The sequence below is a fragment of the Chrysemys picta genome, chromosome 18, assembly GCF_011386835.1.
Source record: "Chrysemys picta bellii isolate R12L10 chromosome 18, ASM1138683v2, whole genome shotgun sequence".
NCBI lineage: Eukaryota > Metazoa > Chordata > Testudines > Emydidae > Chrysemys > Chrysemys picta.
The window spans coordinates 1,389,972-1,417,542 of NC_088808.1; the positions used below are offsets into that span (position 1 = coordinate 1,389,972).

General features: G+C 48.5%; 1 protein-coding gene across 2 annotated transcripts in view; it reads left to right on the forward strand.

The window, feature by feature from the left end:
• Window positions 1-6,664, forward strand: part of NSMF (NMDA receptor synaptonuclear signaling and neuronal migration factor) — a 96,833-nt gene extending 90,169 nt beyond the window's left edge. For both annotated transcript variants that reach the window (XR_010593631.1, XR_010593632.1), the window contains one exon: window positions 6,285-6,664. The gene's annotated coding sequence lies outside the window, so the exon portion shown is untranslated. The remainder of the gene's footprint in view (window positions 1-6,284) is intronic.
• Window positions 6,665-27,571: the final 20,907 nt, after the last annotated feature.

Sequence of the window (27,571 nt, forward strand, 5' to 3'; positions counted from 1 at the left end):
AATGCCACTCCACTCCCACGGCAGCTACCAGCCCCCACTAGCAGGGGGTGGGGTGGTTTGGTAGGCAGGCCCTCTGTCATTACAGTGCAACTCCACTTACAGCGAAACCAATCAACCCCCCCCCATTTTGCTGCCACATGAGGGTTCCACTGTGCATGAACAGGAGAGCCCACCTAACTCTGCTTCTCCCCTATCCCTATCCAGGGGTCTCAGGAGTAGTTTGAGCCACACCCCCTGCAGTCTGTACTCAGCCCAGCTTTGCCTCCAAGGGCTGCTGCTTCCCTGGGTGAGACTCCAGGAACGAATAAATTCTTCTGGCTCGGCTCAGCCTGGGCCTCCCCTCCTGCTTGCTTGGGGCTTGTCTGAACCCAGTTCTGCCTGCTGTGATGCTTCTTGAAAGAGATGATGTGTACAGTATACAGGTGTTTTTGTAGACAGGCTGCCTCTCTCCCATTGTGTGTGTGTGTGTGATGCATGTTCCCATCTGCTCTGTTCCATGCAGCAGATTGCAAGAGTTGTCTTAGTGCCTCCTTGGACTCTCCAGCGTAACTGTCCAGTCACAGAATGATGATGTGTCTCCAGAGAAGGCAAACCCGAAGACACATCCACAAACTCCTCTTCTTAACTCAGCCTAACTAATACAGGGCCTCCAATACAGGGGTCCAATACAGGGTGGCTTGTTGCACAAAAATGAACCCTTCTAGGTCACTATAACAGGAATGGCATTGGCAGGAGTTGCCAGAACCATGCCTCAGAGATTTTCGAGGAAGTCCCTTCCCTTCCCAGATCACAAATCGATTTATTTTGAGGATGCTGGGTAAAATCCTCTCTAAATGACTCCCTCCCCCCACACACATGCGTTCAGATGAGTTGCAGCAATATAAATGGGAGCACCTTCTTGCCTAGTGTTGGCTGGGGTCTATTTTGAACCAGTTTCCCATCAGTTAAACAAAAATTACAGGAGGCAAAGATCACTGAAAACAAATATAGATTGGCACTAAATTAGAGTAGCACATGCACATGTGATCCCAGAAACAGTCTATTCATTTTGTCCCTGCCTTGCCTCTTAAAAGAATTGTTTAACTCTAGGAGCGTTCGTGATCAGAATCAGAATGTCCTTCATTCAAACCCTGCTGGCTGGACTTGTTATAGGAGGCTTGGACTGATGCAGCGAAAATCTGCTGAAGCCTAGGTTTGTTGCAGCTTCAAAGCATTAAACCAGGGAGTTCGCCTGCTGGGAGACAGGCGGCCAGGGGCCTACAGCCTTCGATTTGGGGGTCTGAATGAGACACCATTGTCCAGTATGAATTTTCCTCCAACTGTTCTGTTGGATGAGGAAGTGCAAGCCAACGGCAATTGGAAACCAGTGCACCCACAGCTATGGGTCAGTCTGACTGCTGATAGCTTTGTCTGGCTCCTGGGAGTTTAATGCATACATATGAGACTTAGAGATGAGAAGCCTGATTTTGATCTCAGGTACACCACTGTAAACCGGCTGTGAAACCAGTGATGTTAAGTAGTGTGAGATTGGAGTCAGGGCCCTGGGTATAAAAACTAGAGCGCAATCTCTTACCGGTGCTGGGGAGAGACAACTGGAAGTTTTGATTCAGACATATGATACATGGGAGAGAATTTGTGAAATAGTGAATTTAGAGGTGAAAATAATGGATATTAAATTCTAAGAACCCATGTGAAGGGAAATTAAATGGCTTTTTCCTTAAATATTTAGTAAATGTCAGAGTTAAAAAATAATGATTGCTATTACATTGCTTTTAAAATATATTTTAAAATTGACAGATGAAAGGAAAAAGATTGGTAAAACATCTATGGGTCTCTTACCTTTGGTAAGTGATGTTACCATTCTGTTAGCACTCTAGCCTTTCTTCCTTATGTTCTGTGTTGCAAAGTGGTGGTGTCTTTAACTGGTCCCAGTATTTGACTGGTCCCTCTGCAGCTGGGGCCCTGTCCAACTCTCACTAAAGTAATTGGAAGTCTCTCCATCAACTTCAATGGGAGCTGTGTCGGGGTTTCTGTAACATGAAAACTTTTGCATAGAACCTCAAGCAGCTGCTGGAGAGGATTTTTTAATTGTGTACAACTGTGAGTCCTTCATGAGACTCCCAGTTCCTTCTGGAGTTTATATAGCAATAATGTGCCCATCTCTCCTCCACTGTTCCCACTCCCCATGTGATATACATGTTTTTTCGGCTTTTGAATGTAACCTTTCGCCTACGGCTGTGCAAATCAAGTTGTGGAGTTCTACTGATGTACCCCGCGCTCTCCCTAGGGGGAGGACAGTTCAGTGTTATTGCATTGACGGGCCTTTGGCAATTGGCTTTAAACCCTTCTGGCCTCTGGCTCCGGGGAAGAGCACATGGCTGGAGTTGGGATTCACAAACCATTGAATAGAAGATGGGGGAGCTAGAGTTTTGACTCAAACTCCAAAGACCGAGGTTGCATCTCCCTTCAAACATCCTGCTTACTCTTAAATGAGGCAGAGCAGAGAGTTTCAAGGGATACCACCCCAGAGATTAATCCTCAAATTTGAGATGTCATAAAAACATCCTAAATTAGTGTAGAAGAGGAGGGCTTCTGGTGACTAGGGAGAATTACACATACATCTATATAAATAAGTTAGTGCATGTATACACACCCATGGAATCATGCCATTGTTTCTTGTACCCAATTATTTCCCTCAAAACCATGCACTGGTTTGTTATCAGAGCTGCTAGCACAGCCTGGATTCCTGGAATTGATTTTCCTTAAAGAAAAAAGCCCCAAGCAATTATTAGAAAAAACCATACAGAATCACAGATCTACAAAGCAAAGAGAGAGTAATAGTAGCTCATGTCCTTTTATATTTGTGTATATCTGTTAGGAATATGGGGGAGATGGGCAAATTACCTTTCTCCCAATAGGAAGGAGAAAAAGTAAATACAACTGGCAGCATTAATGAAAACAACAAAATCTAATGTATAACCATTACTTGACAATGCCATGCAAAAGAACACATGTATAGGGCCCAATTCTGTAAAGGGCACTCAGCACAAAACTCCCACTGATTTCCATGGGAGTTGAGGGCACTCAGCTTCTTGCAAAAATCAAGCCTTTCCCGAGGAGGAGTGTATGTATCCAGCTTCACACATTGTGTGGCCTCCTCAGCACTGCTCTGAACAAAGCAGATGGCAGTAGCTGAGGATTTCATTTCAGCAGGCAGGCAATATTTTGGCGGGAGGAACAATCTTTCCTTTCCCCATCCCATTTCAACTGGAAATTCTAGTTGGCTCAGTCCCATGCAGAGTGCTCCAAACTCTTCATCCCAAATTTCCAAAAACGGCCACTGCTACTCTCGAGTGCCCAACATGACAGCTCAGGTGCACAAATTGGCTACAGAAGATCTGAAGCACTCAAAATTAGTGGAGAGTTCTGAAGTGTGGGTCTTGCCTCTGTGGGGGATTTGAGCTGCGTTTCAGGGCAGATCTGCTAAAAGGCTGAAAGAAGAATCTTTCTGAGCATCCACCCCCCCCCACCTTAAATGCCGTTTGCGATTGGTTACAGTGGTCTCCTTCCAGGTGAGATTTGCTGTGAGGTGGGCTAGATCTACCCTATCCACTGGGTACGTTCACACATTTCTTTGAGATGATTTGCTGCTTTGTGTATGATAACCATGTTTCAAATACATTAAAGTTTATAGGTTTTAAGATGTGATTTAATAAAAACTGACATTTTGGGGAAAGCAAGAGAAAAGCTTTTTTCTTTTCATACCCTCTCTCTCTCTCTCTGCCTGGTTACTAACACGATAACCAAGTGCTCCTTGACAAATCTGCTCTTTTGTGTCCAGCGAGGGTCTAAAGACTTTTAACATTTCTAAAATTGCAGCAGGCAAAGAAGTGCTGAAGCAGAAACTCAGGGCTCTTACAGAGGGGAAGACAAGCCAGAGTGCTCGGTCCCAGGGGCCGGAGCAGTTGTGTGACAGCATTAAACGATCTATAGAAAAGCACTGGTCCTTTTACCAACCACATGGCTATGTGAAGGGCTAAGCTGTGACAGCCATTGTGGCTCTCCTAGCAGAGATGGATGCACTTCTCAGCTGCACAACAGCTCCAAGTGGGTGATTCTCTTCAGAAACTAAGTATCTAGCTGCATCCTCCTGACATCTTTTGACCTTTCAGACCTTTCACTGTCTTTGTCCCTAGGTCCAACGTAATTGCAGTGACAATACAAGGGGATCCCTTTATAGAAACCCCTGGAGCCCTCCTGTTTTAATTCCCCATGTCTCCAGTGTAGACTTCTTTCCTAAACCAACACTTCACACTCCGCCCACTTGGTGGTGCTGTCTGACCACCATCCCCAGTCCCTGATAGTCTCAGAGCCAGCAACCAGAGCTAGGAATGAAACCAGCTCCCACTCCTGCAACTCAGGGAAAGAGGGGCCAGGACTAAGAATCATGCCCAGGACTCCCTTGGGTCAGTGGACAGCACTAACCCCTAGACAAACACTGTTGTCAGTTGGCTCGCGCTTGTGTTCTTTCCGTGTGCTGGCCTGCTTTGCGCAGATAGCTGGCTCAGCACTACCCAGTGTGGTTAAGGGCTGGAGGTTGGAATGTTACTGCCTCAGTAGCGCTGCTTAGGCTGCTCACTCCTTGCAGCTTCAATGCTGTTAGTCGATAGTCTGCTGACCTGCTGCACCTCAGTGTTACTCATGAAGAAAGACCCCAGCCACAGCTCAGTGACAAAGGCACGCGGACAGGTTCATTTCCCCCTAGACGCTGGCTCCATTGTTACAGGTACACTAACACAGGAGTGCCTGGTGTAGGGTGACCATACGTCCCGTTGTGGCCAAGACAGTCCCTTTTTTAAGACTTGTCCTAGCTGTTCCAATTTTTTTTTTTTTTTTTTGCAAAAATGGGCATTTGTCCCGTTTGCTCTTGCCAACTTAATCAGTTGGGATAAATGACCACTGGTGTCAAAAAGGTGGGGTGCGGAGGAATGTGCGCAGGGGACACCAGCAACCCCAGTCTCGGATGGGGGGCAGGCAGGGCTCCGGTGAGCGGTGACGTCAGCCTTGCGCTGGGGGCAGGCAGGCTCGGATGAGCCCTGTGCTGTGTCCCATTTTCCCTTTGGGAAATATCGTCACCCTAGCCTAGTAGCAAGGAATCGCTCAGTCAGCAGCTGAGGTCTCTCATTGATTTTGGGGATGAGGAAGATGAGGAGGTGGAGGAGGATGAGGATAGCACACAGCGCGCAAGTGGAGAAACCATTCTCCCTGACAGCCAGGAACTGTTTATCACCCTGGAGCCAATACCCTGCCAACCCTCCCAAGCAGGGCTCACGGACCATGAAGCCAGAGAAGGCACGTCTGGTGAGTGTGCCTTTGTAAATATAATGCATGGTTTAAAAGCAAGCGTGTTTAATGATTAATTTGCCCTGAAGATTTGGGATGCATTCGCGGCCAGTACAGCCCCTCCTTTTAAATGGCCAACCCAATGGGTGCTTGGTATGGGAAAGGAGGACGCTGCTGTTTGAAACCATAACCACATGTTGTGAAGGTTGAAGAAGCCGAAAGACTGTGGCTTACCATGGCTGCCTGCAAGCCAAATTCTGTTGTCCGGCCCTGCGTGTGTGATCTCTCACACCAAACCGGCAGGCCCTCAATATAAGAGGCAAAATGCGACCTTGTACTGAAAGCACATGTGATATGTAATGTTAACAGCTTGATAGGTTTCAGAGTAGCAGCCGTGTTAGTCTGTATCCGCAAAAAGAAGAACAGGAGGACTTGTGGCACCTTAGAGACTAACAAATTTATTAGAGCATAAGCTTTCGTGGACTACAGCCCACTTCTTCGGATGCATATAGAATGGAACATATATTGAGGAGATATATATACACACATACAGAGAGCATAAACAGGTGGGAGTTGTCTTACCACCTCTGAGAGGCCAATTAATTAAGAGAAAAAAAACTTTTGAAGCTTGATTATCACTTCAAAAGTTTTTTTTCTCTTAATTAATTGGCCTCTCAGAGGTGGTAAGACAACTCCCACCTGTTTATGCTCTCTGTATGTGTGTATATATATCTCCTCAATATATGTTCCATTCTATATGCATCCGAAGAAGTGGGCTGTAGTCCACGAAAGCTTATGCTCTAATAAATTTGTTAGTCTCTAAGGTGCCACAAGTCCTCCTGTTCTTCTGTTAACAGCTTGGTTCACGGTGAAAGAGTCTACTTGTTGTTCTCTAAAATGTGTCTTTTTAAATACTACTCTCCCTTTTTTTTCTCCTGCAGCTGCAAATGTTTCAATGCTACCCCTATCATCTCCGTCCCAGAGGCTAGCGCAGATAAGAAGACGAAAAAATGCACTCACGATGAAATGTTCTCTGAGCTTATGCAGTCCTCCCACACCTAAAGAGCTCAGCAGAATGTGTGGAGGCAAACAATGTCAGAGTCCAGGAAAGCAGAAAATGAACGCAAGGACAGGAGGGACGAGCGAGATGAGAAGGCTGGCATTCAAAAAGTTTTGAAATGCAGTGTGGCCTTGTCCTTCCCTCCTCCCCTCATCCACCACCCCGCCCGGTGCTTCCCTCCTCCCCCACCCCTCCTGGGCTACCTTGGCAGTTATCCCCCTATTTGTGTGACGAATTAATAAAGAATGCATGATTTTGAAACTTTATTGCCTCTGCAAGCGGTGATCGAGGGGGGAGGGTGGTTGGCTTACAGGGAAGTAGAGTGAACCAAGGGGGCGGGTTTTCATCAAGGAGAAACTGAGGGAACTGGGATTGTTTAGTCTGCAGAAGAGAAGAATGAGGGGGGATTTGATAGCAGCCTTCAACTACCTGAAGGGGGGTTCCAAAGAGGATGGATCTAGACTATTCTCAGTGTACCAGATGACAGAACAAGGAGTAATGGTCTCAAGTTGCAGTGAGGGAAGTTTAGGTTGGATATTAGGAAAAACTTTTTCACTAGGAGGGTGGTGAAGCACTGGAATGGGTTACCTAGGGAGGTGGTGGAATCTCCTTCCTTAGAGGTTTTTAAGGTCAGGCTTGACAAAGCCCTGGCTGGGATGATTTAGTTGGGATTAGGTCCTGCTTTGAGCAGGGGGTTGGACTAGATGACCTCCTGAGGTCCCTTCCAACCCTGATAGTCTATGATTCTATGATTGAAACAAACAGAACTGTCACACCGTAGCCTGGCCAATCATGAAACTTGTTTAAAAGCTTCTCTGATGCGCAGCACGCCCTGCTGTGCTCTTCTAATCACCCTGGTGTCTGGTTGCGCGTAACACTGGTCTACAATTTTTGAGAAGTCGTCTGCTTCAGAGATAAAATGTGCTATTTATTATGTATTTTGATGTGCTGAATTCAAATATGACAATTAAAACAACTGATTGGCTACTGTTTCTAAGATATTTAAGTTTTTACATTTTATGTCTATGTATATTGTGTAGATGGTAGAGTTTTAATCATAAATTGTAAACCTAGGTCTTTTCATGTGTTTATGGTTGCTTTACATGATAATATTTCACCTGTCCTGTTTATGTAACACTTTAAAAATCAGCAAAAGGGTTATATAAATAAAATTTATTATGAAACAAAAGGCAAAAAACTACCCTGTTTCCCCGAAAATAAGACAGTGTCTTATATTAATTTTTGCTCCCAAAGATGCGCTAGGTCTTATTTTCAGGGGATGTCTTATTTTTCAATGAAGAAGAATACGGTACACATTTTTTTGCCTTATTATCGGGGAGGTCTTATTATCGGGGGGATGCCTTATATTACAACGAGAGGCAAAACTGTAAGTAGGCCTTATTTTCGGAGGATGTCTTATTTTCGGGGAAACAGGGTATTATGTACATAGTTTAGTCCTATTCAGTGTCTACTCGTCGCTTCTTGGCTTGTCTCTTGTATTCATTAAATGGAGCATCTCTTGTCACTGTCCAGTAGTAGTCTGCAAGCATTGATGGGCTCCATTTGCCCTGATAGCGTTTCTCCATTGTTGCAATGTCCTGGTGAAATCGCTCGCCGTGCTCGTCACTCACTGCTCCGCAGTTCGGTGGAAAAAAATCTAGATGAGAGTGCAAAAAATGTATCTTTAGTGACATGTTGCAACCAAGGCTTTTGTATGCCTTGAGGAGGTTTTCCACCAACAACCTGTAGTTGTCTGCCTTGTTGTTTCCGAGAAAATTTATTGCCACTAACTGGAAGGCTTTCCATGCTGTCTTTTCCTTGCCACGCAGTGCATGGTCAAATGCATCATCTTGAAGAAGTTCACGAATCTGAGGATCAACAAAGACACCTTCCTTTATCTTAGCTTCACTTAACCTTGGAAATTTTCCACGGAGGTACTTGAAAGCTGCTTGTGTTTTGTCAATAGTCTTGACAAAGTTCTTCATCAGACCCAGCTTGATGTGTAAGGGTGGTAACAAAATCTTCCTTGATTCAACAAGTGATGGATGCTGAACACTTTTCCTCCCAGGCTCCAATGACTGTCGGAGTGGCCAATCTTTCTTGATGTAGTGGGAATCTCTTGCAGGACTATCCCATTTGCAGAGAAAACAGCAGTACTTTGTGTATCCAGTCTGCAGACCAAGCAAGAGAGCAAGAACCTTCAAATCGCCACAAAGCTGCCACTGATGTTGGTAATAGTTTATGCACCTCAAAAGTTGTTTCATGTTGTCCTAGGTTTCCTTCATATGGACTGCATGACCAACTGGAATTGATTGCAAAACATTGCCATTATGCAGTAAAACAGCTTTAAGACTCGTCTTCGATGAATCAATGAACAGTCTCCACTCATCTGGATCGTAAACGATGTTGAGGGCTGCCATCACACCATCGATGTTGTTGCAGGCTACAAGATCACCTTCCATGAAGAAGAATGGGACAAGATCCTTGTGACAGTCACGGAACATAGAAACCCTGACATCACCTGCCAGGAGATTCCACTGCTGTAGTCTGGAGCCCAACAGCTCTGCCTTACTCTTGGGTAGTTCCAAATCCCTGACAAGGTCATTCAGTTCACCTGGTGTTATGAGGTGTGGTTCAGGGGAGGACGATGGGAGAAAATGTGGGTCCTGTGACATTGATGGTTCAGGACCAGAAGTTTCATTCTCTTCCTCTTCCTCGTCTGACTCAAGTGAGAATGATTCTGGTGCATCAGGAACCGGCAGTCCTTCTCCGTGGGGTACTGGGGGTATAGCTGATGGAATGTTTGGATAATGCACAGTCCACTTTTTCTTCTTTGACACACCTTTCCCAACTGGAGGCACCATGCAGAAGTAACAATTGCTGGTATGATCTGTTGGCTCTCTCCAAATCATTGGCACTGCAAAAGGCATAGATTTCCTTTTCCTGTTCAACCACTGGTGAAGATTTGTTGCACAAGCGTTGCAGCATATGTGTGAGGCCCACCTCTTGTCCTGATCTCCAATTATGCAGCCAAAATAAAGGTGATAGGCTTTCTTAACCATAGTGGTTATACTGTGCTTTTGTGATGCAAAAGTCACTTCACCAGAAACATAGCAGAAGTTATCTGCACTGTTCACACAAGTACGAGGCATCTCTGCTCACTTTGGCTAAACAGAAATGTGTCCCTTTGCAAAATCAAACACTGACAAATAAGAGAGCATGACACTGTATGATTTCTAGAGCTAGATTTGTTCAGCAGAGTGATGTAAGCTTCGTTATGATTGCATCATCCATGACTTCTAGGAATAACATGATGCAATTCAGATCATGTATGACGCAATACCAGCTTCAGATTGCATCTTGATTGTTTTGCCTAAAAAGCAAGTACTGTCCAAACCCAGTCATAGATTTATTCATAGATCCAGTCAAAGATGTATTTTAGTCATTTCTAGTTTAAATTGAGATCCCTTCCCTTTATAACTCACTTATCCTCCGCCATTCCCAAGTCAAGAGTCGTATATACTGACCCAATATCATATCTTGAAAACTAGAGCCAATCAACAATTTTAAGCATCATTTTTGTTCTCAGTGACCCAGAATTAGTAAAGTTTGACTACATTTATTTCAGAAGCATTTTGGCTGTAGAGCAGTGTAATCAGCAGCCAGGCGATTTGCCTCAACCTCAAACCCTGCAATGAACGTCTCCCCGTTACGCTCACAGGTATTGTGGAGCACACAGCAAGCGTGGAATATTGGTTTCACTGAGGTCTAACCGAGTCAGTAAACTGCGCTAGTGCGCTTTTAAATGTCCAAATGCACATTCTACCACCATTCTGCACTTGCTCAGCCTATAGTTGAACAGCTCCTGACTACTGTCCAGGGTGCCTGTGTATGGCTTCATGAGCCATGGCATTAAGGGGTAGACTGGGTCCCCAACATCCCCAACAGTTATTTTCTGGTCTGGGAAGTAAGTCACTTCCTGCAAATGTTCAAACAGACCAGAGTTCTTGAAGATGCGAGCGTCATGTACCTTTCCCGGCCATCTCATGTGGTGTCGGTGAAATGTCCCTTGTGATCCACCAGTGCTTGCAGCACCATTGAAAAGTACCCTTTGCGGTTTATGTGCTGGCTGCCAAGGTTGTCTGGTCCCAAGATAGGGATATGCGTTCTGTCTATCGCCCCATCACAGTTAGGGAATCCCATTGCAGCAAAGCCATCCACTATGACCTGCACATTTCCCAGAGTCACTACCCTTGATAGCAGCAGCTCAGTGATTGCGTTGGCTACTTGGATCACAGCAGCCCCCACAGTAGATTTACGCACTCCAAATTGATTCCCGACTGACTGGTAACTGTCTGGCGTTGCAAGCTTCCAGAGGGCTATCACCACTTGCTTGTGAACTGTGAGGCCTGCTCTCATCTTGGTATTCTTGCGCTTCAGGGTGGGGGAAAGCAAGTCACAAAGTTCCATGAAAGTGCCCTTACGCATGCGAAAGTTTCACAGTCACTGGGAATCATCCCAGACCTGCAACACTATGCAGTCCCACCAGTCTGTGCTTGTTTCCTGGGCCCAGAATTGGCATTCTCCTAGTCTCCTCACCTGCTTTTGCAGGTTCTGGTTCTGCACATACTGCAGGATAATGCGCGAGGTGTTTACAATGCTCACAACACCAGCGGTGAGCTGAGTGGGCTCCATGCTTGCTGTGGTATGGCGTCTGCAGGAGAGCAGAGTTGCAGCAGAAGCGGTGGAGGATGATGCACATTTCCCAAGGAAGAACACACGTTCCCGGGAGCCCATGACAGACAACATGGAGAAATTCGCTATCAAAACATGAGCAGGAGACCAGAGTTGCAGCGGAAGCGGTGAATGACGACGGGATGCCATGAGAATAGATATTTATAAAGAACGACGAGAGGACCTGCGAGGTCGATTCACGGCACCAGGAGAGCAGAGTTGCATTGGAAGCGGTGGTTGGATGACGACGGTTAGCAGTCCTATTGCACCGTCTGCTGAAAGCAATATGGCATCTGCATGGAAAAAAGGCCCGAAACAATTGTCTGCCTTTGCTTTCACAGAGGGAGGGGCAACTGACGACATGTACCCAAAGCCAACCGCGACAATGTTTTTGCCCCATCAGGCATTGGGAGCTCAACCCAGAATTCCAATGGATAGCGGAGACTGCAGGAACTGTGGGATAGCTACCCGCAGTGCAATGCTCCCAAAGTTGACGCTAGCCATGGTACTGTGGACGCATTCCGCTGACTTAATGCACGTAGTGGGGACACACACAATTGACTGTATAAAATCGCTTCCTAAAAATCTACTTCTATAAATTCGACCTAATTTCGTAGTGTAGACATACCCTTAGTCTCTCGTACCCCCAGTGTCGGTGCAATGGACTCAAGCTCTGATGGTTGGTGCGTTTGCCTTGGTTTGCTCTGCTCTCCTTCTGATCGATGTTTCTAATGTGTTTGCAGCTGGGAGGCCCACCATAGGCCAGAACTCCTCCCAGGTTGCTGGTGTTCAGGTGGAATGGGACCCTCTTTCTTTTCGCAAAGCAAACCCCAGGACAAATTTGCTTTTCTTGGGAAGTGGGGCCTGGGTGTATGCCTTGTCTCTGCCCCTCTCTCATTCTGATCAATGTGGCACTCCTGATTGTGACAGGCAGGGGCTGCCACCATTGCCCCCTGTCCTTGAGGTGGGATCCACACTCTCTCCCTGGAGTGCAGCTACTTGGTTGATCTTGCCAGTAGCACATGCTGGCCTCAGAGATTAAGCCATGCGTGTCTACGTACACACGGCCAGTACAGTGAACCTGTGAGTGGCTCATTAAATCTGTTATGGTTCCTTTGGTCATTTCAACTGTTACTTGTATAACTGTGGTCATTCTAGAGATACTGTATGCCAATGAGATGACCTTTGGGGATACATGCCTTTGTCAGACCAAAACCAACCCGGCCATGCTGGTGACTCTAGATAACCTCAGGCTTATCAGACGCCCCCGTGGCAGCGATGATGCATTTGAATATCTGTCCTATCAACTTTACTTCCTGTGTACCATGGTTATCACAGGTAATGGGGAATCAGGGTTCGATTCCGGAGAGGGAACCTGAGAAACAGCTACCACATCCAAGGAAAGCAGCAGGTGTGAAAATTACCCACTCCTGACCCAGGGAGGTAGTGACAAAAAATAACACTACAGGACTCTTTCAAGGCCCTGTAACTGGAATGAGTACACGTCAAATCTTTTAAGGAGGATCCACTGGGGGGCAAATCTGGTGCCAGCAGCCATGATAATTCCAGCTCCAACAGCATATATTAAAGTTGCTGAAGTTAAAAAGCTCATAGCTGGATCTTGGGATTGAGCTGGCAATCTGCCGTAAAGTGATCTACTGCCTGTCCCAATCCCTTCCTCTCAGTGCTCCCTTCACAGAATCATAGCGAAATCATCTAGTCCAGCGCCATGCACTCAGGGCAGAGCTAAGTATTATCTAGACCTTGTTCATGTTCTCAACTAAGTGTCCGTGGGGTCCGAAGTGTTTACTCTGAAAAACGTTGAGTGTTCATAGCAGGCCCCAGCCACGTCTTCCTCCCAGGCATGCTGGGAAAAGAGGGAAGCCCTGGATTCTATGGTGGTGGTTCCTCAGTGCACATTCTGGGATCCAGAACACACAGAGGTGGCTTGTGAGTGCCACACACTACTCTGAGTGCCATCTGTCATGACATACCTTACTGAAGGTGGGAAGCAGCGGTGGGGGGGACACCCCAGAGGGATGAGAACCTTATAATTCTTGACGTCTGATTTGTGTCCATTTATTCTTTTGCGTAGAGACTGTCCGGTTTGGCAAATGTACATGGCAGAGGGGCATTGCTGGCACATAGATTCATAGATTCTAGGACTGGAAGGGACCTTGAGAGGTCATCGAGTCATAGAATCATAGAATATCAGAGTTGGAAGGGATCTCAAGAGGTCATCTAGTCCAATCCCCTGCTCAAAGCAGGACCAATTCCCAGCTAAATCATCCTAGCCAGGGCTTTGTCAAGCCGGGCCTTAAAAACCTCCAAGGAAGGAGACTCCACCACCTCCCTAGGTAACGCATTCCAGTGTTTCACCACCCTCCTAGTGAAATAGTTTTTCCTGATATCCAACCTGGACCTCCCCCACTGCAACTTGAGACCATTGCTCCTTGTTCTGTCATCTGCCACCACTGAGAACAGCCGAGCTCCATCCTCTTTGGAACCCCCCTTCAGGTAGTTGAAGGCTGCTATCAAATCCCCCCTCATTCTTCTCTTCTGGAGACTAAACAATCCCAGTTCCCTCAGCCTCTCCTCATAAGTCATGTGCTCCAGACCCCTAATCATTTTTGTTGCCCTCCGCTGGATTCTTTCCAATTTTTCCACATCCTTCTTGTAGTGTGGGGCCCAAAACTGGACACAGTATTCCAGATGAGGCCTCACCAATGTCGAATAAAGGGGAACGATCACGTTCCTCGATCTGCTGGCAATGCCCCTACTTATACAGCCCAAAATGCCGTTAGCCTTCTTGGCAACAAGAGCACACTGTCGACTCATATCCAGCTTCTCGTCCACTGTGACCCCTAGGTCCTTTTCTGCAGAACTGCTACCTAGCCATTCGGTCCCTAGTCTGTAGCAGTGCATGGGATTCTTCCGTCCTAAGTGCAGGACTCTGCACTTGTCCTTGTTGAACCTCATCAGGTTTTTTTCAGCCCAATCCTCTAATTTGTCTAGGTCCCTCTGTATCCGACACAATACTCCAGTTGAGGCCTAACCAGCACAGAGTAGAGCGGAAGAATGACTTCTCGTGTCTTGCTCACAACACACCTGTTAATGCATCCCAGAATCACGTTTGCTTTTTTTGCGACAGCATCGCACTGTTGACTCATATTTAGCTTGTGGTCCACTATAACCCCTAGATCCCTTTCTGCTGTACTCCTTCCTAGACAGTCTCTTCCCATTCTGTATGTGTGAAACTGATTGTTCCTTCCTAAGTGGAGCACTTTGCATTTGTCTTTGTTAAACTTCATCTTGTTTACCTCAAACCATTTCTCCAATTTGTCCAGATCATTTTGAATTATGACCCTATCCTCCAAAGCAGTTGCAATCCCTCCCAGTTTGGTATCATCTGCAAACTTAATAAGCGTACTTTCTATTCCAATATCTAAGTCCTTAATGAAGCTATTGAACAGAGCCAGACCCAAAAATGATGGCATATATCACATTGGTAGATATGCAGGTGAACGAGCCCCTGATGGTGTGGCTGATGTGATTAGGTCCTATGATGGTGTCCCTTGAATAGATATATGGACAGAGTTGGCAATGGGCTTTGTTGCAAGGATAGGTTCCCGGGTTAGAGTTTTTTGTTGTGTGGTGTGTGGTTGCTGGTGAGTATTTGCTTCAGGTTGGGGGGCTGTCTGTAAGCGAGGACTGGCCTGTTTCCCAAGATCTGTGAGAGTGAGGGATTGTCCTTCAGGATAGGTTGTAGATCCTTGATGATGCACTGGAGAAGTTTTAGTTGGGGGCTGAAGGTGATAGCTAGTGGTGTTCTGTTACTTTCTTTGTTGGGTCTGTCGTGGAGTAGGTGACTTCTGGGTATTCTTCTGGCTCTGTCAATCTGTTTCTTCACTTCAGCAGGTAGGTATTGTAGTTTTAAGAACACTTGATAGAGATCTTGTAGGTGTTTGTCTCTATCTGAGGGATTGGAGCAAATGCGGTTGTATCTTAAGGTTTGGCTGTAGACAATGGATCGTGTGATGTGGTCTGGATTAAAGCTGGAGGCATGTAGGTAAGTATAGCAGTCAGTAGGTTTCCGGTATAGGGTGGTGTTTATGTGACCATCGTTTATTAGCACTGTAGTGTCCAGTAAGTGGATCTCTTGTGTGCACTGGATGGAAATTGTTGAAATCATGGTGGAATTCCTCAAGGGCTTCTTTTCCATGGGTCCAGACGATGAAGATGTCATCAATGTAGTGCGAGTAGGGGCCTTAGGGGACAAGAGCTGAGGATGCGTTGTTCTAAGTCAGCCATAAAAATGTTGGCATACTGTGGGGCCATGCTGATACCCATAGCAGTGCCGCTGACTTGAAGGTATACATTGTCCCCAAATGTGAAATAATTGTGGGTGAGGATGTGATATATGCCAGTGTGATATATGCCATTATGTGCCAGCAATGCCCCTCTGCCATGTACATTGGTCTCTACGCAAAAGAGTAAATGGACACAAATCAGACGTCAAGAATTATAACATTCAAAAACCAGTCGGAGAACACTTCAACATCTCTGGTCACTCAATTACAGACCTAAAAGTCACAATTCTCCAACAAAAAAACTTCGAAAACAGACTCCAATGAGAAACTGCTGAATTGGAAATAATTTGCAAACTGGACACCATTAAATTAGGCTTGAATAAAGACTGGGAGTGGATGGGTCATTATACAAAGTAAAACTATTTCCCCATGCTAATTTTCCCCCCTACTATTACTCACACCTTCTTGTCAACTGTTGGAAATGGGCCATCCCGATTATCTCTACAAAAGTTTTTTTTCTCCTGCTGATAATAGCCCACCTTAATTGATTAGTCTCGTTAGAGTTGGTATGGCAATGCCCATTTTTTCATGTTCTCTCTCTATATATATATCTTCCTACTGTATTTTCCACTCCATGCATCTGATGAAGTGGGTTTTAGCCCACGAAAGCTTATGCCCAAATAAATTGGTTAGTCTCTAAGGTGCCACAAGGACTCCTCGTTCTTTTTGCTGATACAGACTAACATGGCTATCCCTCTGAAATGAATTATAATGTCATGTCATAGCTGCTGGGAGAAGATGTCAGCTGGTGCTCAAAGAAAAGCTCCCTCAAACTGCTCCAAAGCATGCTTTTTAATCAAACTATAGGTATTCTCTGAACAAAGCACAGAACTCACAATAACCCCTCATAGGCTAACAATTTCTCTAGCAACAGCCAGTAATAATTCATCATTCTCCTTCTCAGCATAGCAGCTTCAGCAAAAAAAAAAAAAAAAACAACAACCCACTTACAGACACAGACACCAGAATCAAGGTCAATTTTCCACACTCCTACCCCCCCCAACCCCCCCCCATGACTCTGTCCTTCACTATATCTATCCCAGTCAGTAAAACTGAAGCTTGCAGCCGTTTTTGTCTGCCTAAGCAAAGCCAGATTTTTCTCCAGACTCTGTGGTGTTCTCGCTTTCAGCTTGGGGGTGGAGGGTTTTGTGGATTTAGCCCAAACAGACCACCTTAGGGACCTAGCTAGAGATCAATCCTGGTGCTGCTGGATCTCCAAGGAGCTATGTCCGTTTGGGATGTCCTGAATTTTCTTCTCACCTGCACTAGTAACTCCAGTGAAGTCAATGGAGTTACACAGGCATAAAAAGGTGAGGTCAGAATCAGATGTGCTGTCTGCTAGGAGCAAAATGGGACCCTGCACCATTACCACAAACACAGGCGACTGAACCACCATCACAGCAACTTTCAAAGACCGCCCACCTGCCCGGCATTGACGCTGGTAATCAAGAGGCAAAGAGCTTTGGGGTCTGTTCCAGCCCAGCCCTTTAACCAAAGTGCTCAAAGAAAAGAGCCAGGCCACCTGCCAGCTCAACGTAGTGCACCCAGGAAAGAACTGCAGTACTAATTGTAACTGAACAAGAGTGAGCTCGCTCAGTGGTCAGACAGTTCCAAACCAGACATGCCAAACCTATGGAAAAAACTGCACAAATTGGGATTGTTTTTGGTTTAATTGGCTTGTGAGTTGCTTGTTTGACTTGTAGCTTGTTGTTTGTTGTAGTTTGTTGCGTCTTTTCTTTTTTTTATTGGCTCCCGGCAAGGGGGGCAAAGGGGTGGGCAAGCAGGGGCAAGAGTCAGGGGTGCCCAGCGGGCCCACCACAGTCCCAGATTGCACGCCGGGGAATCTAGTCACATAGAGTGTTGGGGTTCTTAGGGATTGGCTTGTTTTGGCCTTGTTTTGAAATGGGATTAGCTTGATTTTTGGCTTATTGTGAAAGTCAGGGTGCTTATTTACCATGTGAAAGTTGGCAACTGTGTTCCAACTCTATTCAGAGCTAGTGCCCAGGCAATGCCAGCCACTCTGGTGTTTGTGCCACTTTTCCAGTTCACCTTGTCTCCCCAGTTGGTCTGCACCAGGCAGGGCGTTATGGACATATCCTCCATTTCCCATGACTGAGGAAAGCAAGAGCAAATAGCTGTGGTTTGGCCAGGGGGCTGTTACAACCCCAGTTTGAATGCTCAAAGAAAGATAAATATCAACCATGGCATGAGCTCAGCTAGGAACAAATTCCTACTCATATCAGATTACTTGTCATTGCACCATTGGCCAAATAAACTATCTGCCTTTTGCTGTCCTCCAAAGCATCAAGCAGGGCCATGGCAGTGTTCCTTGGCTATGGAAAAGAGCACATGCTCTATTCTTTGAAGGGAGCTATTACAAGGCACATTTTTCATGTGCACGGGAAGCTTGGGGCATTGCACAAGGCAGCAGTTGCTTCCAGGGCAGTTCAATATTTCTGCAAACTGTGCTTGCAAGACACAAAACACTCTGTGCAAATATCAGGATGACTTAGCAAATTTAGGATGGGAGGGACCTACTTTGGGCTAGTGGTGCACTAGCACTGAGGCTCCCCTACTACCAGCTCAAATCACTGAGAGCTGTGTTGGGGGGGGGGGTCCTGAAGACAAGTTGGTGAGTGGCTAGCAGGATGGCTCATGGAAAGGAGTGGTTAGCAAAGAGGCATGGCAAGCAGAGCGGCTAGCAGGGCGGCTGCCAGAGAGACGCAGCTGGCGGTGAAGACTGTAGCAGAACCCCATGGAGAAGCGGGGCATGTAAGATGCCCCCATACCTCCCCCTGCTTCCACCTAGGCTGGGAAGTAAACTCTGCAGAGAACTTCTGAACTCTAGGGGCTGCACTGACCAAGGTCAGAAACTCTGGGTGCGTTGAATGTTGGGTTGTTGGACTTAAGACTCTGAGGGGAAAAGGACACTGCAACTTACTTGGGGGTGGGTCTTCTGCGCATGGATTGTGTTATGAGTCCTGTTTGTGGTGTTTCCCCAACATAATGCCATATTGTTTCCCTCCTTTATTAAAAGGCTTTTGCTACGCTCAGACTCTGTGCTTGCGAGAGGGGAAGTATTGCCTCCTAGAGGCGCCCCGGGGGGTGGTATGCAATTGTCCCAGGTCACTGGGTGGGGGCTCGATCTGGTTTTGCATTGCATTATTAAAATGGAACCCCTAGATACTGAACCCGGCCCTTGTTGCTGCCAACTCTGACAGGCAGAAGGGTTACATGTGCAAACAAAAGTCAGCTCCTCACGAAGCTCACAGTGCCTGTAAAAATCTCAAAGTGATCTCGCTCATGCCTGGAACAAAGAGAGAGTCACTACAGAGCAGCCAAACCAGTCTTGTGTTCAATCAATGCAAACCTCCACAAGTGCACAGTAGGTATGAGGTCAGTGCTTCTGAATGTGGTGTATTTGTAGTTTCAGCACAAAGGCACAAAGGGGTATTCCTAGTTACCAATGCATGTCTGTGCAAGTCAACAGCATGAGGCAAAGTCACCAAATCCCATGTTTAGGGAGATGCTGTCCTGTCTGTGCTTAGGGTCTGGATCTTCCCTCAATGGCTCCCCCTTGTCCTTCTTCCCCTTTAGGCCATTAGAGTACTTCAACAATCTACTGAGCCAAAAAAGTGGCCACAGGGTGAAATTTCACCCTGTGCAGCAGGCCGGCACAAGGCCAAGGCACCACTTAAGTTCTACTTATACCTTCAAAATACAGTTTAAGTGTGACTTAAGTGGCACATACACTTTGTGCTAACCTTCTGCACAGTGAAGCTTTCCATCCTAACAGAGCCTAGCTGGGGTGACTGGGTCAATGAATCCGAGAAGATACCCTGTGTGTATGCTTGTTGCTCTCACAACCCCTGTCATTATTAGACACTGTGCAGTGGCCAGGGCTGGCTCTAACTTTTTTGCCGCCCCAAGCAAAAAAAAAAAAGAGTGCCGCCCTCCATAGCGCCGCCATAATACACACCCTCAGCACCGTGATGCCACCCCCCCGCGGAGCGCCGCTGAGTCCCCCCCCGTGGAGCGCTGCGCCGCTGAACCCCCCCCACGGAGCGCCACCAAGCACCCCCCCCGTGGAGCGCCGCGCCGCTGAACCCCCCCCCCACTGAACCCCGCAGCCCCCCGCGGAGCGCTGTGCCACCAAACCCCCCCCAGCCCCCCGCGGAGCGCCGCACAGCCAAACACCTCCCCACAGAGCGCCGCCGAACACCCCCCCCCCCCACGGAGTGCCACCGAATGCCGTGCCGTCGAACCCCCCCGGCGAGCGCCGCTGAACACCCCCCCCCCCCGTGGAGTGCCGCGCTGCGCTGCAGAACCCCGCCGCTGCCACACACACTGAGCACCAAGCGCCATGCCGCCAAACACCCCCACCACCGAGCCGCGCTGCTGAACACCCACCCTCACGGAGCACCCCGCTGCGCTGCCACACCCGCACCCCACGGAGCGCCGCTGCCAAATCCCCCCCCCAGTGCCCCCCGCGCACCCAGCCGACAAAACAAAAACAACCAACCCCACCCCCAGCGCCGCCCGACCGAACCCACCCAAGAAAAACCCTGAGCGCCCCACCACCACCCCAAGATTGGCCGCCCCTTACCAGGTGCCGCCCCAAGCACGTGCTTGGTCGGCTTGTGCCTGGAGCCGGCCCTGACAGTGGCTGATAGAAAAGCCCATGCTGCTGCGCTGTAAGTAGAAGCAGGACCTTGAGCTGTTCAGATGCTTCATGATCTCATGGTAGGTCAAGAGCACTTAGAACAAGACTCAGTTACAGGGAAGTCCACCAATTTGCTGCTCCTGGCAGTGTCGCAGTCAGTCCTTTATTAACATTCAGTGTGAAAGCCCATTGTGCACAGGGTTGAGCTGGCTCAGGCTCACCCCACTTGACTGGTACAGGCTGGTGAGGATGGGAGAGAATTAGCCACTCTAACCTCATCCAGAGATTTCCCTTGAGCTCTGACGCACGCATGTTTCTAGTAATTTCTGAGACTAACTGGGGGGGGGGGGGGGGGAGGGGAGATACGCTTTGAGATCACTGCAAATTGCTATTGCACCCGAAAGGGGGGGGGGGAGGGGAAATAGTTTGTTGTGGTTCTAGATCAACACAGAGTTTAATTAAAGGCAACCTGCAAAGGTGTTTAAAATACAAAGTGATGAAAGCCCCAAGGAAAGCAGAATGCAGAGCTACTACGGAAGGACAGCATCTGCTCTGTGTGGGGCCCCAGCAAGCTCTCTGCTGTGTGTAAGGTCACTGGCTCAGCACCTCCGACTTGCTGATCTGGTGTCAAGGGCAGCCCCTGTGACATCGCTAACTCAGCAGTTACAACTGCACTGATGTCCAGGCACAGCCTCTGTTGTCACTGACTCAGCTGCTCTAGCTTTGTAGGCTTGAGACAAGGCCTAGGGGTATTACTTCTGGGGGAATTCTGCACCAAAAAATAAAAAATTCTGCAACCAAAAATGAAAAAGTATGCACACAATATTTTTAAATTCTGCATATTTTATTTGTCAAAATAACACAATATAATCACACCAGTTTCAATTATTTTTGGTCATTTATTTCAAAATACCTGTCAGCAAGTATATCTGTAACAACAAAAAGATTCAGGAAATGTTTTTTGACAAGTAGATTCCTTACTAGGCATATTAATATATAACTGAGTAATAATTCATTTAAACTATAGTACAGAACCGTATTTCCCGCACCCCTCAGAAGCAGTGCTAAGGCTTGGGGGAGTCAGGGGTAATGGAGGAGCTGAGAGAAAGAGAAGTAAATTGCTGAGAAGGAGCCTGAGTGTGAACCTGGAGGGTTGTTGAGTATGGGTGGGAAAAGTATGGAACAGATTTTTTGGGGTGGGGGCAGGGAGGGATTGTTAGGGAGCATCCCCTATGCAGACCCTGGCTGACCCCTAGCCTCTCCCATTCAGTCAGGCACATCTGCCCCTGTCCCCATGTGTTCCTGAAGCCCCATGTGCCCTTGCACCCCCTATCCACATTTGTCCCTCCACCCACTCAGACACCCACTCCCCCATCCCCATGTGGCTCTGTGTCCCCACCCAGCCACTCCCCTGTCCCTATGTAGCTCTGCACCCCCTCCCCATCACCATGTGGCCCTGCACCTCCCTGCCCCCTGTAACCCTACCCCAGACTGTTCTCCCCCACTAGCTCTTATGAGCCCATCTGACCACCCCCAGCACCCCACACTGTCTCCCCATAGCCCATGTCTCCTGACCTAGCCTGACAGGTGATGCGAAGAAGACAGGTTTTCTCTTCCTTAGCTGGCCATGAGCTGCTGCTTTGTTCTATCACCACAGCGTCCTCTGGTGAGCAAAAGGCAGAACTGCAGAAATATTTTGGCAGAAGCTTTTTTCTGTGCAAAAATTTAAAAATATGTGGGGCTCATTAATTATGCGCATGCACAAGAGCGCAGAATTCCCCCAGGAGTAGGTTATGTGAGCTTACCAGCTCAGCACCTCTAGCTTACTGGGCTTACCAAGCTATAGGCCTCTATGCTTATTGATTCAACCCTTCTAGCAGACTGAGCTGAGAGCTAGGACTCTCTGAGGTTACCTACACAGCACTTCTACCTTGCTGGTCTCATGTGAAGGCCTAGGTCTATAAAAAAAGTCCCCCAGGAATATAATACAGAGTATTATTGTAGTAGCTCCTGGCAGCAACCACTATAGGTAAGGCTGAATTTCAGTTATCAGCCTATACTAGGCCTTTTGAGCTGCTCATATCTTTTGAGTTGCAGGCTTTCATGCTTGTTGAGAGGATAAAACTCACTGAAAGCAGGGAGTGCTGTGCAAGTGCTAACTCTCATTGGCATCTCTGCCTATAGGAAGGTTGGTCTTGCCACTCCCTCTTGCCAGTCACTCTGTCTCTTTCTCAGTATCGCCAGCCTCAGATGATCGAAAATCGTGAGTCAGACCTCCCAAAAACCATGAGATTGGCCCAAAAAATCATGAGTTTTTTTAAAAAAAACTATATTGTGTTTTTGGTCTGTCTTTGATTTTTTGAACTCCCTCTGCCCATCCTCAGCGTGTGTGACAAGTTGCTGCCCATGCTCCCAAATGTACTGGGAGAGGTGAGTTTGGCACCTGCTACAAGAGCTCTCACTCCCACATTTGTCTGCCCCCACATAGCAATTAATTCTGCCTCTCCAGCCCCCGCATTGGCTCAACCCCCCCAACTCCCAACCCCCTTCAATTTGGCCCCCGAATCCTCACCTCCATTTCCTCAGCCCCCATCAGTTCTGCCCACCCCAGCCTCATCTCTGTTCCTCCTGGGCTGTCCACTCCCCCCTCCCCCAGGCCTGGGGGGCTGTAGCAAGGTTCCCCCTCCTTGGCTGGGGGGCAGCTCCAGGTGCTCTTCACCCCCCTTCTGCTTCTGCCCAGGCAGGTGCTGCAGGGGGGAGAGGGGAACAAAGGAAACACCCTGTTCCCCCAAATTGCTCATGGGGGGGCACCTGAGCTGCTGAGCTCCCCCTGTGAGCATGGCTTTAGTGGCTTAGGGGAAGGGGAGCAGGAGAGAGCTCTCTTCCTGCAGCAGCTCTGATTGGTTATCCTGCCAGTGCAGCAGGCAGTCTGTCAGAGGGCTCAAATTCACTAGCGGGTCTGGAGCTTCCGGCACCACTGTCCAGGACTCCAGCCCAGCCAAACTCACCTCACTCTGAACAAATGGCAAGAGCTGGTGAGGCTGGTGTGTAGGCCTCAGTTCCCCACTCACAGAAAGGGGATAATAAACCTTCCTGTCTGCCAACTCTGGTCTCTCTTGCCTGCTTGCATTATAAATAGAGTGACCTTTTCAAAATGCAAAAACAGGACACATGAAATATACATTTCGGGACTGTCCTGCTCAATTCGGACACATGCAGGAGCCTCGCCCCTCTCCATGGTCCTGCCCCTGCTCCTCCTCTTCCCCCTGAGGCCCTGCCCCCTGCACAGGCTCCAGTTTCCCCTGGGTCCCAACTACAAAAGCAGTGCTTAACCCCCCCCCCACTCTGCCCCAGGCCCTGCCCCCACCCGACCACTTCCCTCAAGCCCCCACCCACCCTCTTCCTGCCCAGTTCCACCCCCACCCCCGAGCATGCCCTGCCCCTGCTCCTCCCCCTCAGCACTTCCTGCACACTGTGAAACAGCTGATCACAGCAGGCAGGAGACGCTGGGAAGGAAGGGAAGTTGATCGGTGTGGTCACTGGTGGATGGGAGTGGGGGAGCTGGCTTCTGGTGAGTGCTAAGCACCCACTAATTTTTTTTCGTGGGTGCTCCAGGGCTGTGCTCCAGTGATGTTGGCCCCGGTGACATTGCTCTCCATATGCTTTGTGAAAATATGCTTATGAATGTGAATATAATGTAACTGGAATATGCTTTATGCAAAAGGTCTCCTGTAAGGTATCATTACAAAGCTTATAATCTACTGAGTGTGTTCATCTTATTTGTATGCATGTATCATTCTTGTATCTGAAGCTAGAAATATGAAGTACAACTCTGAGGTCCTATTGTAATTATGCAAAATATGGGCCATTGATGGTGGTTTAGAATCTTAATGGCTCCCATTGATTAGGACAATTGGTTGCAGATGGTTTGTTTACTTACAAACCTTCCTGTATATGTGTAGGCCAGACCAGGAAGAATGGAGGCTGGGGTCACACAGGACATTTGATCATATCACATGAAACTGGAATCCATCTTAAATCTGGTACTTTTCCATTTAGAAGGAGAGGTGGGGACCCAGAGAGACAAAAGATTCCCACCTTGTGCCAAAGCTATAAAAGGGGGTAGAACAGAACAAAGGGGGCTGCCATTCATGAGAACACCCCCTGCTTTACACCTAAGATGCCTGCTGGAACTAACAAGGACTGTACAAGGGGAAAGGATTGGGTCCAGACTAGGAAGGAGCCTAGTCTGTGAAAGAAGCTTATTGGAACATCTCTGAGGGTGAGATTTTACCTTTAAACAGTTTCTTAATGTATTAGGCTTAGACTTTTGTGTTTTTGCTTTATTTTGCCTGGTGACTTACTTTGTTCTATCTTAGTTACCATGCAACAAAACTCGATGCCAACTCTGCCCACATATCTACACCAGCGACACCATCACAGGACCTAAACAGATCAGCCACACCATCACCGGTTCATTCACCTGCATGTCCACCAATGTAATATATGCCATCATATGCCAGCAATGCCCCTCTGCTATGTACATCGGCCAGACTGGACAGACCCTACGTCAAAGGATAAATGTACACAAATCAGATATTAGGAATGGCAATATACAAAAACCTGTAGGAGAACACTTCAACCTTCCTGGACACACAATAGCAGATTTAAAGGTAGCCATCCTTTAGCAAAAATACGTCAGGACCACACTTCAAAGAGAAACTGCTGAGCTCAGCTCAGGATTAAGCAAAGACTGTGAATGGCTAGCCAACTACAAAAGCAGTTTCTCCTCCCTTGGTGTTCACACCTCACTTGCTAGAAGAGGGCCTCATCCTCCCTGATTGAACTAACCTCATTACCTCTAGCCTTACTCACTCTTGCTTGCATATTTATACCTGCCCCTGGAAATTTCCACTACATGCATCCGAAGAAGTGGGTATTCACCCAAGAAAGCTCATGCTCCTTGTAGTAGGTTTGGGCCGAGGTTCGGCCCTCAGCGGGGCTGTGGGGTGTCCCAGCGCCTCGCTCTGGTCCGGCGGTAGTCCGGGGCAATGGGCACACAGTTAGGGGCTCAGGCCCATAAGCAGGGGCTGAGTCCAGAGGTCCAAAACCCAGGCCCTCAAGCAAGGGCTGAGGCAAAGTCTATAGCGACCCAGGCCCTAAGTCAGGATGGGGCAGTAATCAAATAGTCAATCTGCGGCCCAGGCCCTTAAGCCGGGGCTGGGTCAGTAGCAAATAGTCAATCAGAGGCCCAGGCCCTTAAGCAGGGGCTGGGTCAGGGTTTATAGCAGCCCAGGCCCTAGGTCAGGGTGGGGCAGCAAGCAAATAGTTAGTCAGAGGCCCAGGCTCTTAAGCAGGGGCTGGGTCAGGGTTTATAGCAGCCCAGGCCCTAGGTCAGGGTGGGGCAGCAAGCAAATAGTTAGTCAGAGGCCCAGGCTCTTAAGCAGGGGCTGGGTCAGGGTTTGTAGCAGCCCAGGCCCTAGGTCAGGGTGGGACAGCAAGCAAATAGTTAGTCAGAGGCCCAGGCTCTCTAGGCCAGGGGAAACAGGGGGAGTCTGCCACCCAAGGGGTGGGTGGCAGGGGGGACACAGGCCCTCCCACTCCACTGCGTCCCAGCCCGGGGCCCTAGCAGTGACGGAAACTCGCTGGGGATCCTGGCCGCAACACACCGACATCGGCTCTGGCAGTGCAGCAGCCAGACTGGGGTTGGCTGCCCCCGGGCTACTTCCACACTCCCCCTCGGATGGTACCTGGGCCGTCTTACTGTCCTCGGTGCTCTCCACCAGCATTGGCTCCTCTGGGTAGGTGGCGAAGGGCAGGCTCGGCTCCTCCTCGGGGTAGCTGGCATGGGGCAGGCTTGGCCAGTCCTCCTTGGGGTACCTAGCACTGGGCAGGCTTGGCCAGTCCTCCTCGGGGTACCTGGCAAGAGGTAAGCTCAGACGGCCTGGTGACTCAGCAGGCCGGTCGCGGCCTGTGGCTGTTTCCCAAGCGGGAGCTCGGCCACGGACGTCTGCTCTCTCCGCCAGCCTGGGCTCCACTGAGCTCTGCAGGCGAGCTTTTATACTTCCGGGTAGGGACCGTGACCTCGGAGGGGCGGGCACCTGACCCGGTGGCTCCGCCCACGTTGGGATTCAGGGAGTTTCGGCCCTCAGCGGGGCGGTGGGGTGTCCCACCGCCCCGCTACACTCCTATACGTCTGTTAGTCTATAAGGTGTCACAGGACTCTTTGCTGTTTGTTCTATCTGTTATTACTTTAAACCACTTAAATCCTACTTTTTATACTTAATAAAATCACTTTTGTTAATTAATGAACCCAGAGTAAGTGATTAATACCTGGGGGAGCAAACAGCTGTGCATATCTCTCTATCAGTGTTATAGAGGGCGGACAGTTTATGAGTTTACCCTATATAAGCTTTATACAGAGTAAAACGGATTTATTTGGGGTTTGGATCCCATTGGGAGCTGGGTGTCTGGGTGCTGGAGACAAGTAACCTGCTGAGCAGTTTTTAGTTAAAGTCTGCAGCTTTGGGGGCGTGAACCAGACCTGGGTCTGTGTTGCAGCAGGCTAGTGTGTCTGGCTCAACAAGGCAGGGTTCTGAAGTCCCAAGCTGGCAGGGAAATGGGCTCAGAGGTAACTTCAGCACATCAGCTGACAGTCCCAAGGGGGTCTCTGTGACCGAACCCGTCACAGCCCCCTGGCAAGGCTGGGAGCCAGACCCAGCCCATGGTAAGAGCTTCCCAGGGAGCCCGGGCCACTGTGGGGAGCCCTGGACCCGCCACTTGCCCTGGGTGGGGGGGCCGGCGAGCACCACCCAGGACAGGTAGAGGGTCTGGGCTTCCTGGGTGGCTCTTACCATAGCCTGACTCCAGCTTCTGGCCTGGCCAGGGGGTGGGGCCTCATGGGGAAGAGGAGGGGCCTTGTGATGATGGGTGGCTAAGGCCCACCTCAGTCCCCCGCACACCGAGAAGAGGCTGGCACTGCCCCTGAGCCTTAGACAGGTGCGGAACAGTGCTGAGGGAAACTGGGACAAATGGTGTCTTCAGCCTGGGACCAGGATTGAAATATACATTTTGGGACTGTCCTGCTCAATTCAGGATGGGTGGACATAAACGAGTTATAAACTCTCCAGGGTGGGACTGCCTCTTACTGTTAGAATGTACAGAGCCTAGCACAATGGGACCTTCATCTCTGCTGGGGCCTTGAGGCACACCTGTAATACAAATAATTAATAACAATTCTCATCTCCCCATCTAGGTCCTTCTATGGCCTGCAGCATCCATGCTAGCAGCAGACTGGCAACCATCCCCTGCCAGCTGCTTGGTCTGAGGTTGGGACTCCTTAGGGCTTGTCTACACTGACACTTTATAGTACTGCAACTTTCTCACTTAGGGGTGTGATGA